Below are 14,945 nucleotides of genomic sequence, written 5' to 3' on the forward strand. Positions count from 1 at the left end.
AATCATTGCTTGGTAAAGCTTGAATCAGGCAAGCATCATCCATCAGTGGATGCTGAATTTAAGGGAAAATTTTGATGATGGGCAGAATATTTGCATGATCTAAATTGTCTCCCTATAGACATAAGCTGTAAAGGAGGAAGGGAAAATCAATAATGGTGCAGCAGAGAAATGGGGCAAACCTTGCCTCGGTGATCACTAATATCACCAATGAAGGGTAACAAGATACTGTCTCCGTGCGACACCCCATGAGGACACAGCATCACCTAAGCCATGCTCCATCAAAGAACACGTAATCTCAGTCTGGTCACAGAAAACATCAGACAAATGCAGAATAAGGAACATTCAGTTACAGGGGAAAAGTACATGTTAGGGGCAGAGGTGGTAGATGCTGCTGCCTTTAAAACCTCTGTCCCAGAAAAAATAAAGGCTATGAAAATGTCCCAGATCAGGGAAGCTAAAGAGATTTGATAACCAAATGTAGTACCTGACCCTAGACTTGATCCTGTGCTGGAGGGGACAATGTCATAAAGGACACTTTGGGTTCAATTAATCACATTGGAATATGGATGATAGGTTAAATCCTTAAATCAATGTAAATTTAGGAATTTATAAACCTGACAACGCTGGTTATGTTGGAGGAGAAAAATCCTTATCCTTAGAAAATACACACTGAAGTATTTAGGGGTAAAAGAGCCATGATGGCTAAAACTCACCTTTTAATAATAGGTGATTGATAGATAAAGATAAAAGATAAAGCAGACGGAGTTCCTGCTGTGAGACAGGGATTGACGACCTCTTGGGAGCATTGAGACGAAGGTTCAATGCCCCAGCCAGCATAGTGTGTCGGGCGGGGATCCGGCATTGCAGCAGCTGCAGTTTAGGTCACAGCTGTGGCTCAGTTCTGATCCCTGACCGGGAAGCTCCATATGCTGCGGGCTACCAAAAAAGAAAAAAAAAAGATAAAGCAGATGGAGTAACTATAAGCCATGTCTGGGTAAAGAGAAAACGGGCATTCCCCATGCTATTTTTATTTTTGCAAACTTATTTTTATTTATTTATTAATTTAGCTTTTTAGGGCTGTACCCCCAGCATATGGAGGTTCCCAGGATAGGGGTCTAATTGGAGCTGTGGCCACTGGCCTACGCCACAGCCACAGCAACGCCAAATCCAAGCCTCATCTTTGAATTACACCACGGCGCACAGCAATGCCAGTTCTAAACCCACTGAGTGAGGCCAGGGATCAAATCTGCATCCTCATGGATACTAGTCATTCGTCTGAGCCACAAGGGGAACTCCAGCAACTTTTATTATTTTTTAAGTGTGCAACTATTTCCAAGTGAAAAGTTTAAAAAATAGCTTAAATGCAATATGATACTAATTTTGTATATTAATTTTTTAAATGAAAAGGAAGCATCAAATTTTTCAGGGTGATGGGAACATAGGTGACTTTATTTTTTTCTATAAATTAACACATTTCTGTAACCCTCCCATAATAAGCAGGTATTACTCTTTTTTTTTTTTTAGCTTTTTAGGACCACGCCTGCAGCATATGAAAGTTCCCAGGCTAGGGGTCAAATCAGAGCTACAGCAGCTAGCCAACACCACAGCCACAGCAACATGGGATCTGAGCCACATCTGCAACCTACACCACAATTCACAAAGCACTGGATCCTTAACCCACTGAGTGAGGCCAGGGATCAAACCCAAATCCTCATGGATACTAGTCTGATTCGTTTTTGCTGCACTACAATGGGAACTCCAGGTATTATTCTTTATAATCATAAAGAATATATTGTTTACCTGGCAGCAGAGGCGTTTTTTTCTTCTCCTGGTACACACTTTCAATACCACCTCCAAAGCAGATTGACAGCCTTGAAACTTCTGCAAGTTTCCTCACAATGAATTTGCAATATTAAACACCTGGTGTATATCAAATGCCTTCCTTCTGAGATGCTCCAGGATTCTATCATTACACGTTATCCCAGGCATGAGTCTTTGTGGTAGAGACAGATCAGGCTGAATCATACCTCATAACAAGGGCATTATTTCATAGAATAGGGCACACACACAATGAGCTGTGCAAATTCTGCTCTCTTCCAGTGCTGCTGCTTGCTTTTGTGACTGCCTTCAAGCACACACTTAAACCAGCCATACTGAAAATCGATCTTTCTCACCTGGGTTGTCAGCCCGCTGTGATGACTGAGTCTTGATGCTCTCCAAGCCAGAGAGGAGGGGTCTGAGGAAGACTGGGTAGCAATCTAAAGTATTTTCAGAGCTTACCGATCCTTCATTTCTGCAGCCCAATGGTGTTCTGGATGGAGAGAGAGGGCGGGATGTCTCCCTGGCCTCTGGATTCTTTCCCCGCATCCTAGTGCTCCTCCCCCATTGTTTGAAATTATGGCGGGAGTGAACTTAGTGTTTGGAATAAGACAAGTAAAATTTTAATAGATGACTGGCTAACTCCAGTTTGTTGAAAAGCAGGAGCTGACACACTAGGAGACTTTAATATACAGGCGTGAATCTCAGCCCAAGCAGTGTACATTGTCAGCCCTTGAGTTCCTATACGTCTGATGTTTCTTAACAAGTAAGGAAGAGGCTTTGAGAACACAAGTAGCAGTGGTCAAGGGGAAATCTCCATATTGCATTTTTCCAGAGATGGAGCCAGCTGGGATCAGAACCACTCAGCTTCAGTGCAAAGCGTCTTTTCTAACTAATCTACTCCCGGGAAAAAGGTTTCTTTTGCTGGATTTGAGACAGTGGCAGCAAGAAAGTTTGGAAAAGCACCGGCCCTCTTCCTGTTGCTGCAGAATTTGTTGGCATTTAGAATGAAAGTGAGTCATTTATACGTGATTTCTCTACAAATTGTGGAACTCCTGCCAGACGGAACTTGGCAGGATGGACATGTGGGTCAGCAGAGAAACTGTTAAAAGTAAGGAAGAGAGAAGGCCGGTGCTGCCACCATAACCTTGATTTTTTCCTTTCCAGAGTCTTTTCATTTGCATTCAGTCTCACTGAGAAGAGTTTAAAGAGCCTGGTTCTACAAGAACTTCCTGTACTGTGACAGGGTTTCCTCTTCTTTAATGGCATCAATTCTGAATTTCCAAGGCTATATTTTCACCTTGGAGAAACCCCCTACTTTTCCTTTTGCAATCTCCTTAACCTTACGACTTATGACACCCCATCAGATGCTAGACAAGAGGGTGCAACTGTTGGAGTTCCCGTCGTGGCGCAGTGGTTAACGAATCTGACTAGGAACCATGAGGTTGCGGGTTTGATCCCTGGCTTTGCTCAGTGGGTTAAGGATCCGGCGTTGCCTTGAGCTGTGGTGTAGGTTGCAGACACGGCTCGGATCCCGCATTGCTGTGGCTCTGGCGTAGGCTGGCGGCTATAGCTCCGATTGGCCCCTAGCCTGGGAACCTCCATATGCCACGGGAGCAGGCCAAGAAATGGCAAAGAGACAAAAAAAAAAAAAAAAAGTGCAACTGTTGAAATCAATGGTGACTAAGTATACAAAAATAAAATAACAACAGTACTTACATGGTGCTAACTTTTTTTTTTTTTTGCCTTTTTTAGGGTCGCACCCTTGGTGTATGGAGTTCCCAGGCTAGGGGTCAAATCGAAATTGTAGCCTCCAGCCTACACCACAGCCACAGCCACAGCCACGTGGGATCCAAGCCATGTCTGTGACCTACACCACAGCTCACAGCAACTCAGGATCCTTAACCCACTGAGTGAGGTCAGGGATGGAACCCACATCTTCATGGATTCTAGTGGGGTTTGTTAACCACTGAGCCACGAAGGGAACGCCACATGATACTAACTTTGTGCCAGGCCTTTTTCTAAGTAGTTGACAGATAAAAATTAAATCATTTATTCTTATAACCTTTAAAATAACCTTATAAGTTAACTGGTGAAATACCAGATTCACTGAATTTAAGACACTGTTGAGTTCAAGACCTAACATTATTTTATTTACCATTAAGAAAGAAAAAAAAACCTTGTAATCAACAGTAAAGGAGTTCCTGCTGTGGCTCAGTGGTAATGAACCCAGCTAGGATCCACGAGGGCTCAGGTTCAATCCCTAGACTTGCTCAGGGGGTTAAGGATCTGGTGTTGCAGTAAGCTGTGGTGTAGGTCACAGACGCAGCTCGGATCAGGTGTTGCTGTGGCTGTGGTGTAGGCCTGCAGCTGTAGCTCCAATTCAGCTCCTCTCCTGGGAATTTCCATATGCTTCCGGTACGGCCCTTAAAAAAAGGAAAAAAAAGGAGTTCCCATCATGGCTCAGGGGTGAAAGAATCCGACTAGGAACCATGAGGTTTTGGGTTGCTGTGGCACTGGTCCTACAGCTCTGATTAGACCCCTAGCCTGGGAACCTCCATATGCCTTGGGTGTGGCCCCAGAAAAGACACACACACACAAAAAGTAAATATTGTTCACTAATCTGAAATTTACACTCCACTGCCATTTTCTTGTCTTTTTGCATACACAAAAAATGTTTATTTTTCAATGCTGATCTGTGCTGCAATCTGTTGAAAGACATTTTATAAAAGAAAGTCAAAACTCAATACACGTGGTACTAGGATTGCACATAGCTCATTTCTAGTGTGAACAACATGAACTGACAATTATGTCACAACTGCCATCTGGCTGCCAATAATTGTAATAAGCATCCTGATTTCAGAAATGTTAAACTAAAATAACTGTATCTTAGGAGAACCTGCTGTGGTGCAGTGGGTTGAAAATCCGACTGCAGCGGTTCAAGTCACTGTGGAGGCATGGGTTCAATCTCTGGCCCAACCCAGTGGGTTAAAGGATCCTGCACTGATGCAGCTGTGGCGTAGGTAGCAGCTGTGGCTCGGATTCAATTCCTAGCCAGGTACTTATATATGCGTTGGGTGCAACCAATAAAAAAAAAAAATGTATTTTAGAGTCAAAGAAATTATCTCCACTTTGCAGACACAGAACCTGGCACAAAGAGATTTAGTGGTTTGCCGAAAACCACCTGGGTACTAAGTGGCTCAGCCAGACTTTGAACTAAGATGATCTGTCTTCAGAGTTATTGCCTTTGCCACAAAGAAACTTTCAGACCTGAATAGGAGTCTATTCTATGCATCTTCAATAGTCACCCCATTTTTGCTGGTAGAAACCTCATCTTCCAAGTCAGCGAATCTATTCTTAGATAACTGTAACTGAAAGAAGGTGTTTCTGTATCAGAATTTGGAATTTCTTGATACTTTGGGCCACACAGAACAAATTGAATGCCTCTTTCACAAGACAGGGTTTTAATTTTATTTTCCCAAATAATAAGGGAACTGGTCGTATTGCATTCATCCAACAAATATTTATCAAACTCTTACTAGAGTTCTTGCAAAAGTCTGTGCAAGGAACTACTTGTTTTATTGCTTGTCATTTTATTACACTCTGTAGTAGATGCTTTTTTTTGGTCTTTTTTTTTTTAAGGGCCACACCCACAGTATATGGAGGTTCCCAGGCTAGAGGTCCAATCGGAGCTGTAGCCACCAGCCTATGCCACAGCCACAGTAATGCCACATCAAAGCTGAGTCTGCCTATGCCACGGATCCTTAACCCACTGAGTGAGGCCAGGGATCGAACCTACATCCTCATGGATACTAGTCGGGTTTGTTAACCACTAAGCCATGATGGGAACTCCAGATACTGCTTTTTTGCAGTTTTTTAATTGAAGTTTGTGGCTACCTTCATTGAGCAAGTCCAACAGCATTTTTCCAACAGCATTTGCTATTACATTTTATGTCTCTGCGTAACATTTGGTAATTCTTGCCATATTTCAAAATTTTTCATTACTATTTTATTTGGAATGGCAATCTGTGATCAGTGATCTTTGCTGTTGCCATTGCAATTGTTTTGGGACATAATGCAGTGCTTCATATAACACTTAAACGTCAAACATGTTCTGACTGCTCCACTCTCGCACCAGTCCTTGTCTCTCTCCCTCTCCTTGAGGGAGAGACACAAGTACGAACCCTACAATGGCCTCTAAGTATTCAAGTGAAAGGAAGAGTCACACTCTTATTTATTTTTTTGGCTATGTCCAAAGCACATGGAAGTTCCCAGGCCAGGGCTTGAATCTGCGCCACAGCAATCACCCAAGCCACTGCAGTGACAATGCCAGATCCTTAACTTACTGCACCAGGAGAGAGCTCCTCGCACTCTTATTTTAAATCGAAAGCTAGAAATGATTAATTTTAGTGAGAAAGTCATCTCAAAAGCCAAGATAGGCCAAAATCTTGGCTTCTTGCACCGAAGAGTTCGCCAAGTTGGGAATGCAAAGGAAATGTTCCTAAAGGGAATTGAAAGTGCTAGTCCAGGGAACACATGAATAATATGAAAGTGAAACAGCCTTATTGCTGAGAAGGAGAAAGTCTTATTGGTCTGTAGAAGAGATCAAACCAACCGCACCATTCCCATAATCATCCAGAGAAAGGTCTAACTCTCTTCAATTCTATGGAGACTGAGAGAGACAAAGAAGTTGCCGAAGAAAAGTCTGGAGCTAGCAGAGGTTGGTTCACTTCACTTTGAACGAAACTTCAAAGTGCAAGAGGAAGTGGCTAGCGCTGATGGAGGCTGAAGCAAGTTCGAAGATCCGGCCAAGGTAATTCATGAAGGTGGCTGCACTAAACCGCAGATTTTCAGTACAGGTGAAACAGCCTTCTGTTGGAAGAAGATGTCACCTAGGACTTTAATAGCTACAGAGGAGAAGGCAATGCCTGGCTTTAAAGCTTCAAAGGACAGGGTGACCCTCTTGTTAGAGCTAATGCCACTGGTGACTTTAAGTTGAAGCCAAAGGTCATTTACCATCTGAACATCAAAGGGCCCTTAAGAATTATGATAAATCTAGTCTGCCTAAGCTAAAAATGAAAAAACATAGCCTAGATAATAGCACATCTGTTTTTTTCTTTTCTTGTTTGTTTTTAATGGCTACACTTGCAGCATGTGGAGTTCCCAGTCCAGGGGTTGAATCAGAGCTACAGCTGAAGCCTATACCACAGCCACAGAAATACTGGATCTGAGCCGAATCTGAAACCTACACCACAGCTTGTAGCAACACTGGCTCCTTAACCTACTGAGTGAGGCCAGGGATCAAACCCACATCCTCATGGATACTACGTTAGGTTCTTAACCTGCTGAATTAAAATGGGAACTCCAAAGTCTGTTTATAATATGGTGTACTGAATACTTTCATCCCACTGTGAGATCTACAGTTTAGGAAAAGAGATTCCTTCCAAATATTGCTACTCATTGACAATGAACTTGGCCACCCAAGAGCTCCAATGGAGAGAAATGAAATTCATGTTGTTTTCCTGTTGGCTAACACAGTGTCCACTCTTATAGCCCAAGGATCAAGGTAATTCTGACTTTCAAGTCTTAGTACTTAAGAAATACATTTCTGGAGTTCCCTGGTGGCTCAGTAGGTTAAGGATCAGTGATGTCACTGTTGTGGTTCTGGTTATCACGGTGGTGTGGGTTCAATCCCTGGCCCAGGAACTTCCATATGCCATGGGTGCATCTCCTCCCAACAAAAAAAGAAGAGCATTTGTAATTCATAGAAAAAGGCAAAATATCAACCTTAATGAGAATTTGCAAGAAGTTGATTCCAACCTTCATGGACGGCCTTAAGAGGTTCAAGACTTCAGTGGAGGAAGTAACTGCAGATGTAGTGGAAATAGTAAAAGAACCAGGAAAAGTGAAGCCTAAAGACGGGACAGAATTGTTGCAATCTCATGACAAAATCTGAACAGATGGGAGCTGCTTCTTAGGAATGAGCAAAGTAAATGTTTCCTTGAGACAGAATCTTGTCCTGGTCAAGATGCTGTGAAGATTGTTGAAATGACAGCAAAGGATTTAGGAAGTTACATAAACTTAGTTGACAAAGCAATAGCGGGGTTTGAGGGGACTGACTCCAATTTTGAAAGAAGTTCTGCTCTGGATAAAATGCTTTCAAACATCATTGTATGCTATAGAGAAATTGTTCACAAAAGGAAAAGTCAATCAATGCAGCAATCATTCTTGTCTTATTTTAATAAACTGCCACAGCCACCCCAAGCTTCAACAACCACCACCCTGGCCAGTCAGTAGCCATCAACATTGAAACAAGACCCTCTACCAGGAAAATGTTCACAACTTGCTGAAGCTTCAGATAATGGTTAACATTTTTCAGCAAGAAAGTATTTATTTGTCCACACCCATGGCATGTAGAAGTTCTCAGGCCAGGGATCAAATCCATGTCATAGCAGTAACCTGAACCATAGCAGTAACAACACCAGATCCTTACCTGATAGGCCACTAGGGAACTCCTAAAGTTTATTGAATTGTTATGCTTTTTGCACAGTAATTTTAGTCACTTGTGGGGGTTTTGTTGTGTTGTTTTTTCTCTTAATTAACAGCATATAAGTCTCTACCTCTACTTCTCTCTTCTATTTTTATGTTTAGCACTACTTTTTTTTGTTGTTGTTGTTGGTTTATTTATTTATTTTTTTGTCTTTTTGTCTTTTTTTTTTTTTTTTTTTTTTTTTTTTGCCATTTCTAGGGCCACTCCTGCGACATATGGAGTTTCCCAGGCTAGGGGTCTAATTGGAGCTGTAGCCGCTGGACTATGCCACAGCCACAGCAATGCTGGATCTGAGCCATTTCTGCAACCTACACCACAGCTCATGGCAACACCAGATCCTTAACCCACTGAGAAAGGCCAGGGATCGAACCCACAACCTCATGGCTCCTAGTCGGATCCGTTAACCACTGAGCCACAATGGGAACTCTGTTTAGCACTACTTAAAATAGGTTAAAAGATCATCTCTTTTAATATTTTTCAAAATCTTAGAAGGAATATCCTTTTTTTATTTTTAAAAATTTATTTATTTACTGCTTGTGTGTGTGTGTGTGCACGTCTTTTTTTAGGGCCGCACCTATAGCATATGGACGTTCCCAGGCTGGGGGTCAAATCAGAGCTGCAGCTGCCAGCCTACACCACAGCCACAGCAATGAGGGATCCGAGCCGCATCTGCAATCTACACCACGGCTCATGGCAAGGCTGGATCCTTAACCCACTGAATGAGGCCAGGGATCAAACCCGAGTCCTTGTGGATACTAGTTGGGTTCATTAACCACTGAGTCACTATGGGAACTCCCCTTCCCAGTCTCTTTCCAACACTGGAATCTCATGATTAAAAATAATAACTGAGGGAAGTTCCCTTGCCGTACAGTGGGTTAAGGATCTGGCTTTGCCACAGTTGCAGTGTGGGTTTGATCCCTGGCCTGGGAACTTCCACATGCCAGGGACATGGCCAAAAAATAATTTTTTGTTTGTTTGTTTTTTAGGGCCACATGTGCAGCACATGGAAATTCCCAGGCCAGGGCCCGGAATTGGAGCTACAGCTGCCGGCCTACACCACAGCCAATGCCAGATCCAAGCTGAGTCTGTGACCTATACCACAGCTCACGGCAATGTGGGATCCTTAACCCACTGAGTGAGGCCAGGGATCGAACCCACATCCTCTTGGATACTAGTCAGGTTCGTTACCCACTGAGCTACAACAGGAATGAAAAATAAATTAATTTTTAAAAAATTAAGTAGCAACTCAGAAATGCTCTGGGTATGAGAACTGGTTTTCTTGTCCTGTATCATCCCACAGCTGAACCAGGATGCTGTGCTAGTTGACTGAACTATGTAAGCTGGCACACAGTCTGTGCTTAAGTTTATTTATTTATATATTGCTTTTTTAGGGCTGCAGCCTTGGCATATGGAAGTTCCCAGGCTAGGGGTCCAATCAGAGCCATAGCCGCCAGCCTACACCACAGCCACAGCAACACGGGATCCGAGCCGCATCTGCAACCTACACCACAGCTCACGGCAATGCCAAATCCTTAATCCACTGAGCAAGGCCAGGGATCAAACCCACAACCTCATGGTTCCTAGTCAGATTCGTTAACCACTGAGCCACGACGGGAACTCCAGAAATAGTCTTTTTTTAAGGTCAAAATTGGTTGAATATCAGCAATTTCTTATGTTTGAATCTATAGTTGAGCTGATCTGTGTCACATATTAGGTAGTTGTCCTTATTTATTCATTCTGGCACTAAGTAATATATATGTAGTGTTGGGTCACCTGGGATGTTTCCTTTCATCTCAGAATGACTATAATTTGGTCCTTTCACAACTCACTAATATTTCTACCAAAAAGTAGACGCAGTAATACAACTTATTTTGCCACTCTTGTTTTACACCATAATACGTTAAGTAGATTAGGTTGACATGAGTGCCCTCAATGTGATCTGGGAATTCCTGCAGAATTCAATTGATTGTCCGGAACTAGCTGTTCTCCCTTTGTTGCCATGTCAGAGTTCATTGTACTGGACTGTTCTTGAGCTGAGGAAAGGTTGGAAGAAATAATTTGCATATCAATGGCAGAAAGAATATTTGGGCACCACTGTTTAAGTTCTGAAGGAAATCTACAAGAATCTGGGCTCTGTGCCTGGTATCATTTCAGTCTTTCTCGTTGACATATTCCTTATCTATATAAGGCTTTCACTGTGTTGTACTGTGATTGATCTGTTTGCTTGTTTGTATCCTCCTTAAGACTGAATTCCTGGTAGGAATCTTGTATGGTGCTAGGCACAGAGCAGGAGACCCATAAATGCCTGTTGTGTGAGTTGGGGAATGGGGTTTTGGAAATGACTTAATGTAGGTATTTTTATCTCTCTCTGTCCAGAGTCTTAAAAACAGCCCTCATAAATTTTTCCTTTAATGCCTTAGTTTTTACATTTCATTTAAAAGAATCAGCTTCCAAAAGCACAAGCAATAAAAGCAAAAATAAACAAGTGGGACTACATCAAACTTAAAAGCTTCTGAGCAGCGAAAGAAACAATAAAAAAATGAAGAGGTAACCTATAGAATGGAAGAAAAAAACAAATTTTTTTGGTCTTTTTTGAGGGCCATTCCCGAGGCATATGGAGGTTCCCAGGCTAGGGGTCGAATAGGAGCTGTAGCTGCTGGCCTATGCCACAGCCACAGCAACTCAGGATCCCAGCCAAGTCTGCAACCTACACCACAGCTCACGGAAACACTGGATCCTTAACCCACTGAACGAGGCCAGGGATGGAACCTGTGTCCTCATGGATGCTAGTCATATTCCTTTCCACTGAGGCATGACGGGAACTCCTGGAAGAAAATATTTGTACACCATATTTCTGCCAAAATTACAAAGAACTCAACTCAATAGAAGGGGAAAAACCAAATGATCTAATTAAAAACTGGCAGAGAACTGGGAGTTCCCATCATGGCACAGTGGTTAACAAATCCAACTAGGAACCATGAGGTTGCGGGTTCCATCCCTGCCCTTGCTCAGTGGGTTAACGATCTGGCATTGCCGTGAGCTGTGGTGTAGGTTGCAGACACAGCTTGGATCCTGCGTTGCTGTGGCTCTGGCGTAGACTGGCAGCTACAGCTCTGATTCGACCCCTAGCCTGGGAACCTCCATATGCCCCGGGAGCAGCCCAAGAAATGGCAAAAAGACAAAAACAAAACAAAACAAAACAAAAAACTGGCAGAGAACTGAATAGACATTTCTCTAACAAAGACATACAGATAACTATCAGGTACATGAACAGATGATCAACATTTCTAATTACCAAGGAAATGAAAATCAAAACCACAATGAGATATCACTTCACACTTGTCAGAATGGATATTATACCGAAAAAAAGTAACAACAAGTATTGGTGAGGGTGTGGAAGAAAGGGAACTTTTGTGCACTGCTGGTGGGAATGTAAAGTGGTGCAGCCACTCTGGAAAACAGTATGGAATTTCCCCAAAAAATTAAAAATAGAAGTATCATATTATCCAGCATCTCCATTTCTGAATACATATCCAAAGTTCATGAAAACAGCTTGTGAAAACAGTACCTTCACTCCCATATTTTCTTCAGCATTAGCTACAACAGCCAAGATCTATAAACAACCAAAGTGTCCATTCAAGGATGAATGGATAAAGATGTGATAGATATGTATACATATATGTATATAAATGGAATAATATTTAGCCATAAAAAAGAAAAAACCCTGTCATTTGCAATAATATGGATAGACCTTGAGGGCATTATGCTAAGTGAGATAAGTCAGAGAAAGACAAATACTGTGTGATGTCACTTATCTGTGGAATCTAAAAAACCTGAATTCATTGGAGTTCCCTGATGGCCTAGTGGGTTAAGAATCTGGAGATGTCACTGCTGTGGCACAAATTTGATCCCTGGGCTGGTAATTTCTGCAAGCCCTGGGCATGGCCAAAAAAAAAAATGAAATTAAAAATTTAAAAATTTAAAACCCAAATTCATAGATAAGAGTAGCATGGTGGTTACCAAGGACTGGAGGGTAAAACCTCCAATTAGAGCAGACCATCTAAATAGACATTTCTCTAGAGAAGAATACAGATGGCAAAAAAAAAAAAAAGAATCTCAACATTGCTAATTACTAGAGAAATGCAAATCAAAACGAAGATGAGGTATCCTCTTACACAGTCAGAATGGCCATCATCAAAAAGTCTATAAATAGTTAACGCTAGAGAGATTGTGAAGAAAAGGAAACCCTCCTACACTGTTGGTGTGAATGTAAGACAGTGCAATCACTATGGAGTTTCCTTAAAAAACAGAACTATCATATGATCCAGCAGTCCTACTTCTGGGCATATATCTGAGAAAATTATAATTCGAAAAGATAAAGGCACCGCCATGTTCAGCGCAGTTGAACATACACAATTGCCAAGACATGGAAACAACCTAAATGTCCATTGTCAGATGAATGGATAAAGAAGATGTGGGGTATATATATATATATAAAATGGGGTGTATATGTATATATATATATATATAAAATATATAATGGAATATTACTCAGCCATAAAAAAGCATGAAGTAATGCCATTTGCAACAACATGGATGGACCTAAAGATTATCATACTAAATGAAGTAAATCAGTCAAAGACAAACATCATATGATATCACTTATGTGGTTAAAAAAAAAGGATACAAATGAATTTATTTGCAGAACAGAAACAGACTCACAGACTTTAAAAACAAACTTATGGTTACCAAAGGGGACAGGTTACAGGGAAGACAGATTGGGGTTTGGGACTGGCATATGCACACGGTGATATACAGAATGGTTGGCCAATTGGGATCTGGTGTATAGCACAGAGAACTGTATCCAATATTCTGTGATAATCTATATGGGAAAAGAATCTGAAAAAGAATGGATGTGTGTATATTTTTTACTGAACCACCTTATTGTACAGTAGAAATTATTACAACACTGTAAATCAACTATACCTCAATAAAACTTTTTTAAAAACCCCTGCAATTAGAAGATGAATACATTCTGGGGCTTCAATACACAGCATGTGGTTATAGTTGCTAAGAGACTCAGTCTTTGTTTTTGGCTGCACTTGTGACATTTGAAAGTTCTTGGGATTGAACCAGAGCCTCAGTGGTGACCCAAGCTGCTACAGAGACAACACCAGATCCCTATCCTGCTGCACTACAGCAGGAACTCCTAAGAGACTAAATCTTAAATATTCTCACCACAAAAAAGAAATGATAATTATGCGATGGAGGTGTTAGCTAATGTTCCAGTGGTAATCCTACTGTAATATACAAGTGTATCAAACCAGCAGCACTGGGTACACCTTAAATTTAGGTGATGTTATACTTCAATTATATCTCAAAAAGAGTTGATTTGTGTCATTGAAATGTTAGTCACAGCTATTATAGTGACTAGGATTGCATTTGTTTATGTGCACCAGAAACCCCACTACAATGGCTTAACCAAATGGAAGTAGATTTTTCTCACATAATAAGCAGTCTAGAGGTCTAGTCTAAAGCTGGTACAGGAGCCTCACAAAGTAGTTAATGCTTCAGGCTCCTTCACTCTTTTGGAACACATCTTAACGTGGCTTTCACTGCATGTGTGCTTCCTGATCATGGCGTGACCGTCCCACCTCAGCCTCATACCCACGTTCCAGCCAGTAAAAAGGCAAAGGACATGTGAGCTGAGTCTGACAATTTTTAGAAGATTTTGTAGAAACTTACCTTGCAGTGGCCAAAACAAGGTCACATGGACACCTACATTGGAAGCTGAGTATTTCCCTCCAAGCATATTACCATCCTGCATGAGGTCAGGAAGCAGGCCAGAACAGATTTTAGTTATGCATCTAAAGTGCCTGCCAAGGAGTTCCTGTCATGGCTCAACAGAAACAAATCTGACTAGCATCCTTGAGGACGCAGTTTCGACCCCTGGCCTTGCTTAGTGGTTAAGGATCCAGTATTGCTTCGAGCTGTGGTGTAGGTTGAAGACGAGGCTCTAATCTGGTGTTGCTGTGGCTGTGGTGTAGGCCAGTGGCTACAGCTCTGATTTGAATCCTAGCCTGGGAACCTCCATATGCCACAGGTTCAGCCCTAAAAAGATCAAAAGAAAAAAAAAAATGGCTGCAAAAAGTATTTCGGCTGTCTCTAAGAAATGTTTTTTTGTTTTTTTTTTCTCTTTCTTTTTCTTTCTCTTAACCGTGGATATAGAAGGTTGAGTTAATCATACAGTATGATATGTTAGTCATACATTAACAGCACTGGTCTGTGTAAGGCTCCTCTTTTGTTGATACTTAATTGTTTATTTCCTTTAATCTCCATAAACCACCCTCATTTCCCTCCTCTACCCCAGCAATCATTTTGATGTGTTTAATGTACAACTCTTTTTTGGTAAATTCTTGCAAATTCTGTATTTTTAATTTTCTTAATTTTATTGAGGTATAATTTGCATACAAGAAAATTTGCCAGTTTAAAATGTTAGTTTCAGGGAGCTCCCATCGTGGCTCAGTGGTTAATAAATCTGACTAGGAACCATGGGGTTTCGGGTTCGATCCCTGGC

At 41.6% G+C, this 14,945-nt stretch overlaps 1 protein-coding gene across 2 annotated transcripts in view; it reads right to left on the minus strand.

Annotated features, from left to right (window-relative positions):
- RAD52 (RAD52 homolog, DNA repair protein) overlaps nucleotides 1-14,945 on the minus strand; it is an 82,742-nt gene that overhangs the window by 30,828 nt on the left and 36,969 nt on the right. Inside the window, exon 2 of one of the 2 annotated variants that reach the window (XM_005664105.3) lies at nucleotides 2,175-2,311. The exons of the other annotated variant lie outside the window; for it this stretch is intronic. The gene's annotated coding sequence lies outside the window, so the exon portion shown is untranslated. The remainder of the gene's footprint in view (nucleotides 1-2,174; nucleotides 2,312-14,945) is intronic. 2 annotated transcript variants of the gene reach the window in all.

Source organism: Sus scrofa, chromosome 5 (assembly GCF_000003025.6).
Source record: "Sus scrofa isolate TJ Tabasco breed Duroc chromosome 5, Sscrofa11.1, whole genome shotgun sequence".
NCBI lineage: Eukaryota > Metazoa > Chordata > Mammalia > Artiodactyla > Suidae > Sus > Sus scrofa.